We start from the raw sequence: 10,049 nt of genomic DNA on the forward strand, positions 1-10,049 counted from the left end.
CAGAATCCACATTCTTAGAATTTAACCACTGCTCTAACAGATCTTCTTTGATTTTTGCATACTCAACATGGGATTGCTTATCTTGCTTGTAAGTTGTCCTAAATTTTACTCTATAGGCTTCAGGAACAAGCTCATAGGCCTTAAGAATCAAGCTCTTAACTACATCATAATTATCAGACTGATCCTGAGGCAAAGATGCATAAGTTACTTGAGCTTTACCGGTGAGAACAGTTTGAAGGAGTACTGGCCAATACTTTTTAGGCCAACTAAAACCTGTAGCTACCCTCTCAAACAACTGAAAATACTTTGTTAAATCAGATTCATTAAAAGGAGGGACAAGTTTAACATTTTTAGCCACATCAAAATCATCAGAGCTAGATGATCCAGTTCCACCTTGTTTCATGCGATACTCATGGTCTGCCTGAATCCTAGCAATTTCAACTTGTGCCTCAGCCTCCTTAGAACGGGCCTGAAATTCAGCCTCCTTAACACGAGACTCCGCCTCCTTAGCCTTAGCCTCCTGCAGGGCTAGCTGTAACTTAGCTAATTCAATCTGCGTTTGCTCATTTGGAGGAGTTACATTAAACAAGCTTTCATTAATCATGTCAACAATTTGATCTTTAGAATGATGAGGAGGCAGTAACAGCAATTCCCAATTGTTGAGCAACAAGCTTAAGTTCATTCTTTGTTCTGTTTTCTACATCACACACTGTTTGCACATTTGACAAAAAATCTTTGGCTTCATCAAGTGTAGTAATAGTAGACATAATGAATAAGTAACAGTAACAAAATATCGAGCAATATCCTTATGATAATATCCTGAATATCCTGATGAGAGGTCGCCAAATTTATGTTACGGAACAGAGAAAGATAATGTACACTTTAAGTGAGACTACTAAAAATCACTACTGTCCCGTAAAGTTCCATGTTCAAAACAAAAGAGTTAGGTAAAATTACAAGTTAAAGTTTAATGCTCAAACTAACAACAAAACATTCAGGACTCATAAGGATAATGTAATGGCAAAAACAGGTTTAATATATGGTTAACTGCAATAGCCTCTATTAACACGAAATTAGCATGAGTAGATTTATCTAAGTCAGCCCTGATGAAATGAAAACACTGGGTAATGCTCAGTTAATGCAAGATAAATAATTACAGATACAAACTGTTATCAAAAATGACTGACACAAAACCCAACAGTAATCAAAAACCTCACCAGGCCCAAGAACCAACCCCATGCTACACAGTACAAGAAAAAATACAACAGTTATACTCAAATTACACACAGCTGCTAGATGTTTGGAGATTTCTTGAGCACTCACAATAATAATAACTTTACAGGGGAGGACAGAGATGTGAACAAAATGGGGAGCAGATCTAAGTGGCAATGATGCAGAGACTGAGCTCATTATATAGGGGCCGGCAGAGCTTGATACAACTTGTAAGAAGGGCCCAACAAATGAAGCCATGGGGACAAAGAGTTGACAATCCTGCTCTGAACTCCAGAAATGACGACTTACTCTACTATAACGGTAGAAGGGGGGAACTGAGGCAGAACACGCTCGTGATCAAACATGCAGCATACTGAGCGTTAAAATTACACAAAGGATGATGAAATCATAGGCTATGTAACAATATACATATATATATATATATATATATATATATATATATATATATATATATATATATATACTGTATATTATATATATATATATATATAATCATATATATATATATATATATATATATATATATATAATTATATATATATATAATTATATATATATATATATATATATAATATATATATATATATATATATATATATATATATATATATATATATGTGTGTGTGTGTGTGTGTGTGTGTGTGTGTTTGTGTGTGCATTACAATTACAACAAGATGTTGGTGAGTCCTAGCTAAACTAGGCAGAACCAGTGTACTAATGTGCACCTAATGTCACTTAGTCATAGCTACTTGCAGCTGAAGTTGGTGGGTTAAAATCGATACGTGAAGTTTGGAGAAATTTTCAGTCGAAACTCATTTCAGCAGTTTTGTATTACGAAACTAGATTTAGCAAATGGCCACTGCGATAGCATGTGAAAATATCTCTGGGAAAAAGGACTTAGAAAAAAGTTTTTTGTTTTCTTATTTATTTAACCCGCCGCGTGTCAGTGCCGTTTTAAAATGATCTGACATAATGCCGCGGCCAGTGCCAGTGCTGTTTTAAAATGGTCTAAATTTAAAAACTTCACTGTGACCGCATTCTTCAAGATTCGCGGGTAAAAATTGGCAGGCATGTAAGGTAACTGTTCCTCTACCATCCCCCAGGCTGTCAAGGCCATACACTCGCTCTCCCCCTCACGCTCGCTCTGTCTTACTCTGCCTGTGTGCCTCACCCAGTGTTGTACATAGTGAAGGCATTTTGTAAATTTTTTAATGTAAGTGTACCGGTAAGTTGTAAATATTTTCTTGTACGTGTAAGGACTATATAGTGAAGTGAATTTCCTTTACAGGTGGCTTTACATTGAGTGACAAGCCAAATGGTTTCCTGTAAGCCAAGAAATCATTTACAACGCTGGATGGTAACCATATAACCAAACCATACGTGCTCCCTACGTGTCAACAAGTGGGTTGGTGGAGGGTTAGTGCCTCTCTCCGTAAAACAAGTAACTTAAAGTCAAACGGCCACCCCTTACGGGATTATGGCGTCTGGCAATAGATAGATAGATAGAAGTTGTAAATACCTTCTTGTAAGTGCCAGGACTGTATGTAATGAAGTCAGGTTGTACATAACTTCAAGTAAGTGTAAGATAATGCATTCACAGTGAGAAAGACAAGGAAATTGTGATAGATGCTTAAGTAATAAGTGATCAGAAAAGTGTACTGAACATTGCTATACCTCCCCAACATAAATACCTGGGTATACCTTACACAGAAAACGGCTTTCTCTCACGTATGTGGTGAGCATGAGAGCGGCTATGCCTGTACACGAGCATGCAAGACTCAATAAAACTCATTTCTGAGCCTCGGTGAGCATTTTAATGGTTAATAGTTAAAGTTACTTTTTTGCAATCAGTTTCAGAGCACAACCAGACTCAATACCATCAGTGCACTTTAGAGTTCTGTCCTTGAGAGTAATTTTCTTTTCGACAGTTTTAGTGATCACCTTCTGGAAATACAAAGCATACTTGTCATGTCTAGTAATGCTTTAATGGGATCACAGGTATTTTCTCTCGTCTCAACTTTGTATGGTTTGTAAAACCTTCTTCCATTCACTGTTTACCTCTCTGTTCAGTGGGGTGGTGAGGCCTCCTGATAATTGCAATTCTTTAGATTATCATGTCATTGGAATCATGAATATAATCGTGTCATTTTGACACTTCACACCTGATTGACAGCACACAACCTACATCACATAATTGCCACGGTAACTGAGGTTTGCAGATACGGAAGTCGGAATCAAATGAAAGGTGCCATGAGAAGATTATGGTTGCCGGTAATGACGGATAATGTGATCGTCGAGTAACTACAGTAATGGTCATTAAAATATTTTATTACACAACACCATGGTCGATTAAATACACGGTAATGATGCCTTCCTTATCTTATTACCGTACTTCTCGTGTCAGGACGCCCCTTGACATTGGACGCTCCCTATACAGACAAGGCAATATCCAGAAAATTATAGGAAGGAAATAATCAAGGAACATCAGCAAAGACGACTCATGAATCCACTACTACGTTTACTACCTTCATACTCTTGCCACTTATTATCTATGAACATATTTAGTCATTCTTCCAATGTATTAGCTATTGTCCACTTCATTACCTGGTATTATAATAACACACCCATAGCAAACTATAATACAGATTTAAAAAAAAAATGTAACGGCCATACCACGTTGAGTACACCGCTTCCCGTCCGATCAGCGAAGTTAAGCAACGTTGGGTCTGGTTAGTACTTGAATGGGTGACCGCCTGGAAAAATGCTGTTGGCATAACGTTCTCCCTACGTGTCAAGTGGGGTTGGTGGAGGAGTAGTGCCCCTCCCTGTAAAACAATTAACTCTAAGCCTTGGTCACCCCGTTTGGGATACATGGCGTCTGGCAATGAATGAATGAACGTTTAAACACACGCTTACCATGTCACCCGACTTTGTTGTGTGGCCTGTGGAGATTTCAAATCATCGGAGTTTTCGTCACCCACTGACCACTGAATTATTCCAAGATAATGGTGAGTAAAGCACACATATTAAAAGATGTATTCTTTTATTCACATAATAAAACTTAGTGTCATGATCGTCGTCTGCTGAGCTGAGCCACACAACAACAACAACGAAACTGAGTTTAACCGATCCAAAAGTAAACAAACAGCCAAGTGAGACGACCATACCGGGCTTTTCCGTAGTATTCTGAATATTTTATGGTCTTGTATATATATTTGAATAAATTCTCAATAAACCCACCTAGAGGTCGAATATCTTCGTGTGCAGGTGCAGGCCCGTGTCGTAAGACGCTGGGTGATTTGTATGGTAATTTTTGTGGGGAAAAAATGCGTCGTATGGCACAGGAAGTACGGTATATGGATAAGACAGCCATAGTTTGTCCCAACTCTGTGGCCAGCTAAAAGAAATAGCTTACTTTCATGAAATGCATCACACATTTACTGCCATGGAACCTAGTTCCAAGGTTGTAATGTAATGAAGTAAATATATTTGGGTACTGTACTTAGGTATTTTCTGTGAATATCTACATTTTAAGAAGTACACCGTTTTTTCGTTAGTTTTACTTTAAGTATGACTTTCAAAAACTTTTACTCCAATACATTTGAAAGTTACCAACAAATTACTTGTTACACTGACTACCGGAGTCTGAGTATGACCACTGGCCAGTAACACCAGAAAAGTGCAGACATGGACACTGGCCAATCACAATCAGCTGTTCATATTAGGACCAAGCACTTGCGTTATTTCATGTGCCTTTTTTCCTTAGGTCTCTCGTGCCATCATCATCGTCATCAGCAGCAGCACATTTCATCATAATCCCGACCACTTTTTTCATACTTAAGGATGTGGTGAGGTACGATCCAGAATGTGAAAAGCACGACAGTGGTAGAACTATTCAGTAGCATGCCCAGTGCAATGAGATACATGCTCATACCTCGCCATTTAAGCCACCAAAATCCTGGTGTCACCTCTACTGTATGACCATGTGCAACATTTTTGGCATTTTTGTTAATAAATGCGGTTCCCTTTAACCAATAGTCAGTACAACTAATATCAAACTAAGAAGGCGCCAAACCTTCATCATAGGTTCAGTCCAGTATATACCACATCCGACCAACTAACTATCCCGTCAGTTGCTCTGTCTTAGTCTCCATACCGTTCTTCTCATTTACCATACCTACCTTCTTTTCAGCCTACCCACTCCTTTTCCCATCTACAAACTCACTTGTTATATCATTTTCATCTCCGTTTACATTCTTTGTCTCTAGATGGCCATACCGTATAAGTACACTTTCTTCAGCCCTACTGTGAACAGACTCCACATCTTTCACAAATCACTATTCCTTATCTTATCCACTCTACTTTACTTAGTCAACAGACGTTCCTCAATAAATTAATTTCTGCTGTGCTTAATTTTGTCTTTTCGTTTGCCTGCCACATCATAGTCTCACATATACATGATAATGTGGGAACTAACACAACTTTATCTAATCCTCTTGCAGCCTCCATACTCTTGACAGCTGTTTAGAATCAATGCTTTCAAAGCACCAGCCACTTTCTTCTTTTATCCACTATACGTTCCACATCCATTGCACATTACCACACTCTTTCGTTACTGCACCCAGGTAGGTTATAGTATGTAAGTTCCCTTTCCAGTTCAAGTCTTTCACCATTCACCGTCACATCACATTGGGAATCAACTTCTCCCTGAACAACCATGACATTGTTCTCATCAACACTTATTAACGCTCTCAGACATCACCAGAACTCTGCTGCAATCTACAAATATCTTGTTCATTATCAGCAAGCAACACGCGTCTGAGTTTTTTTTTTTTTTTTTTTTTTTTTTTTTTAAATGCGAGGAAGAAGGAACCAAAGGCCAAGAGCCCGCAGTAACAGTTCCCTCCAAGAGAAAAACAAAATACAATAGAGAGCCAAATTCAAGATCCGATCATTTTGAGATGCCTGGACACACTACGTTTGAAAGACTGGAGATCATAGGCAGGAGGAAATACAGACAGAGGGAGACAGTTCCAGAGCTGACCTGTTGCATAAATGAAAGACTGGAAGTAACGGTTAACTCTTGCATTAGAGAGTTGGACAGAAAAGGGATGAGAGTTTGCTGCCAGACGGGTGCTACGCGCCCGTCGTAGAGGTGGAGGAATGCAAGCAGACAGTTCAGAGGAGCAGTGACCATTAAAGTAGCGATAGAAAAGAGATAAAGATGCAACAGTGCGGCGAAGAGACAGAGGTTGAAGGGAGTCAGTAAGAGGAGGAGAGTTAATGAGACGAAAAGCCTTTGACTCCACCCTATTGAGAAGAGCTGTATGTGGGGAGCCTCCCCACACATGAGAGTTGTACTCCACACAGGGGCGGATAAAACCCCTGTATAGAGTCAACAATTGTGCAGGGGTAAAGAAAGAGCGGAGTCGGCTTAGCACACCCAAAATCTTGGAAGCAGATTTTACAAGAGATGTAATATGATCTTTCCAAGATAAGTCCCGAGTAAATGAAACCCCAAGCATGTTCAAGGATGATGCAGGATTAAGCTGAATATTATTAAACATTAGTGGGTATACCTGTGGAAGATTTTGTCGGGTTGACAGGTGTAAGAACTGAGTCTTAGATGCATTAAAGACAACATCTCATTAGATATTTTCCACTCTTCATTATGCATTATAATCTCTCTCTCTCTCTCTCTCTCTGTTTCCATAGCTCGATTTTTTTACTTCTCTTCTCTAAATGTATATACTGAATAGCCATCGCACATCACATATCTTCTCTCCCTAATCACTGATCTTAATCCACTCAATCAGACGTCACCCTACCTTTACGCATTCTTTACTACCATCTAATCTCAACAACATTCAGCAACATTCCGTCCGTACGATACATATGGACAGTCTTCCACAATCCTTTACTTTTTACCTTGACAAGCACTTTTTTCAGTCCATAAATGCCTTCAATACCTTACGAGCACAGTCCTTTCCACAAGCTTTATTCGCTTTCTCTCTGAAACCATTTGTTTCATATATCCCCTTACTGCTCAAGTCATGCTGTTCATTACTCACCAGACATTGTGATGCATTCCTTATCGTCTCAATTATTATCTTCCATCAAATTCCCTGCAGTGCACAGGAGCCTTATACCACGATAAATTTGTCATTTTATTAGGTCTCTTTATATATATATATATATATATATATATATATATATATATATATATATATATATATATATATATATATATATATATATATATATATATATATATATATATATATATATATATATATATAACAAAGGCAGAGTCACAACCTTTTCTCACTCTATTGGTCCAATGCAACACATGGAAGCTTTATAACACATTTAGGCAACACTTCATTGAACACTCTCCGCAATACCTCATCATCAACTATTTTTTTCCCCAGCCACCCGGTTCACTGCATTATTGCAGTACAATTTAGTCAAGTGTTCTTTCATATTTCCAACTGACACTTCATTGCACACTCCCCACTATAGTTAATCATCTCTACATAATGCCTTCCTTTTCAACCGCTTCACAGCATTCGTGACTTTTGTCAGTGTCGCATTTCTGGCTCCAATTAATTAATTTGTTTATAACACGGACTTCCCAACAAACAAGTGGTTACCTTTTACTTGTTGAACTTGAGTAGTGTTTTAACACAATACTTCATTGCTCTTATTTGAGTACATTCACCTTACAATACTTTTACATGAATAGAATTTGGTAAATGAGCTAATGGTGTAACTTAACACAACTGAATACCTTTAACAAGTCTACCTAGTTTCTCCTACGGTGTATAACAGGTAAATACTAAAAACATTCTCTTTTCTAACACAAAATTTAGAAACAAGTTTTGACTGAGTTCTTCAACAAACTAAGTTTTAAACACACTACACCTGTATTTCAGGTTTTCCTTAGTCTGCCATGATACAAGTAGGTCTGCTTAGGCAATACTGCCGGAGATGTAAGGTTTGTAAAAAGGTATCTTTTGTTGTTGATTAAATTCGGGCTTTACCATATTAGCTGTCTGAATCTATCTATCCATCCATCCATCCATCCATCCATCCATCCATCCACCCATCTATCTATCTATATGTCTACATCTCAGTCATATATATATATATATATATATATATATATATATATATATATATACATACAGAGAGAGAGAGAGAGAGAGAGAGAGAGAGAGAGAGAGAGAGAGAGGAGCCTCTGTGGTACAGTGGTAGAGTGTGTGTTGTGTGTTTCGTACACTGTGGACCAGGGTTTGCGCCCCGCCAGGAAAATAAACTTTGGGGGTGTTCACCCGGCCAAGTACTGCATTGGCGGACACAAGGGGTGCTGTGGTTGAACCAGTGTCGCTTACTATAAAGTATGTTTGAACCCAGTCGGCTTGCGTGGGCTGATTACACTTGGTTCACAGACTAAGCACACAACCAAAGCGACTACACCACTACAATTACACTTACAAGCACTTCTCACTCTACATACAATCTCTACCAGACAGCCTAAGCCATATGGTAGAGATACATTGGCTGTATCGTCCCGACTTCGCTCAGGATAGGCCGGTCCTGCAGTGGATACTCAAACGGCTGTTGATGATGATATATATATATATATATATATATATATATATATAGAGAGAGAGAGAGAGAGAGAGAGAGAGAGAGAGAGAGAGAGAGAGAGAGGATGTCTTGGGAGGAGAGGGCTCGGCATTGGGAAATGACAGATCAGATAATCTGAGCACATATGGTACATCAACGTATGTCCAGTTTTAAGCCGTTGTGGAGTTAAAGTTATTATTAACCTGTTGGGCGAGATATGAGGCAGACCATTTTGACTCAAAAACTCAGGAGTAATTAGATCTCCGTGGCGACTGAGATGTGGATCGATTTTTACATAACATGCTTTTTTTTTAATTGAAAGTACTTTACCTATCGTTTCCCTAAGTTATGACCTTTTCTTCCTCGAAACCCTATCTAATTATCTATCTGTCTAAATATCTGTCTATCTATCTATATCTGTATCTATTTCTATATCTATCTATCCATCTCTCTCTCTCTCTCTCTCTCTCTCTCTATCATTTCCTGTGGCACCCCACGGGATGCATAGGGCCTCGATGAACTCTCTCCACCAGTATTTGTTTCTTGCCATCTCCTTCAGGTTCCACCAACACTCCTCTCCTGCTTCTCTTTTCATTGTCCTCAACCAGGTTTCCCTCGCCCTACCTCTACCTCTTCTTCCTCTAGCAGTCCACTCTGGCACATCCTGTATTAAACTGCCTTCTTTTCTGTATATGTGCCCCAGACACTTCCAGCGAGACAGTCTCACATATTTATTAACTGGTTCCACTCTCGTAATATCCCTTACTCTTTCATTTGTAACTCTGTCTTGCCACTTTACCCCAAGAATCCTTCTCAGTATTTTATTCTCAGATCCTAATACTTTCCGATCTGTTGCAATAATTGTACTGTACCATGACTCATGCCCATAAATTAAAATTGGTCTAACCATGGAATTGTAAATTTTCACTTTAGTATGTACCGAAAGCATACTATTATTCCAAACAGATTTCAACATTCCAACAGCTCGCCAAGCCTGTCTAATCCTCTCCTAGTTTCATTGTTTAATGATCCACTAGATGATACAATAGTTCCCAGATATTTAAAGTTTTCTACATTCTTCACCACATTATTCCCAATTACACAATCGATTTGGTTCTCCATGTCCATATTAATAATTTCAGTCTTTCCACAATTTATTACCAATCCCACTTTTTCTCCTTTCT

The 10,049-nt window shown here is 38.5% G+C and overlaps 1 pseudogene; it reads left to right on the forward strand.

Annotated features, from left to right (window-relative positions):
* The first annotated feature begins 3,892 nt into the window (after positions 1–3,892).
* On the forward strand, positions 3,893–4,012 carry LOC145391266 (5S ribosomal RNA; annotated as a pseudogene).
* The last annotated feature ends 6,037 nt before the right edge of the window (positions 4,013–10,049 follow it).

Source organism: Coenobita brevimanus, chromosome 17 (genome assembly GCF_032717465.1).
Source record: "Coenobita brevimanus isolate Jiangsu-jjx chromosome 17, ASM3271746v2, whole genome shotgun sequence".
Lineage (NCBI taxonomy): Eukaryota > Metazoa > Arthropoda > Malacostraca > Decapoda > Coenobitidae > Coenobita > Coenobita brevimanus.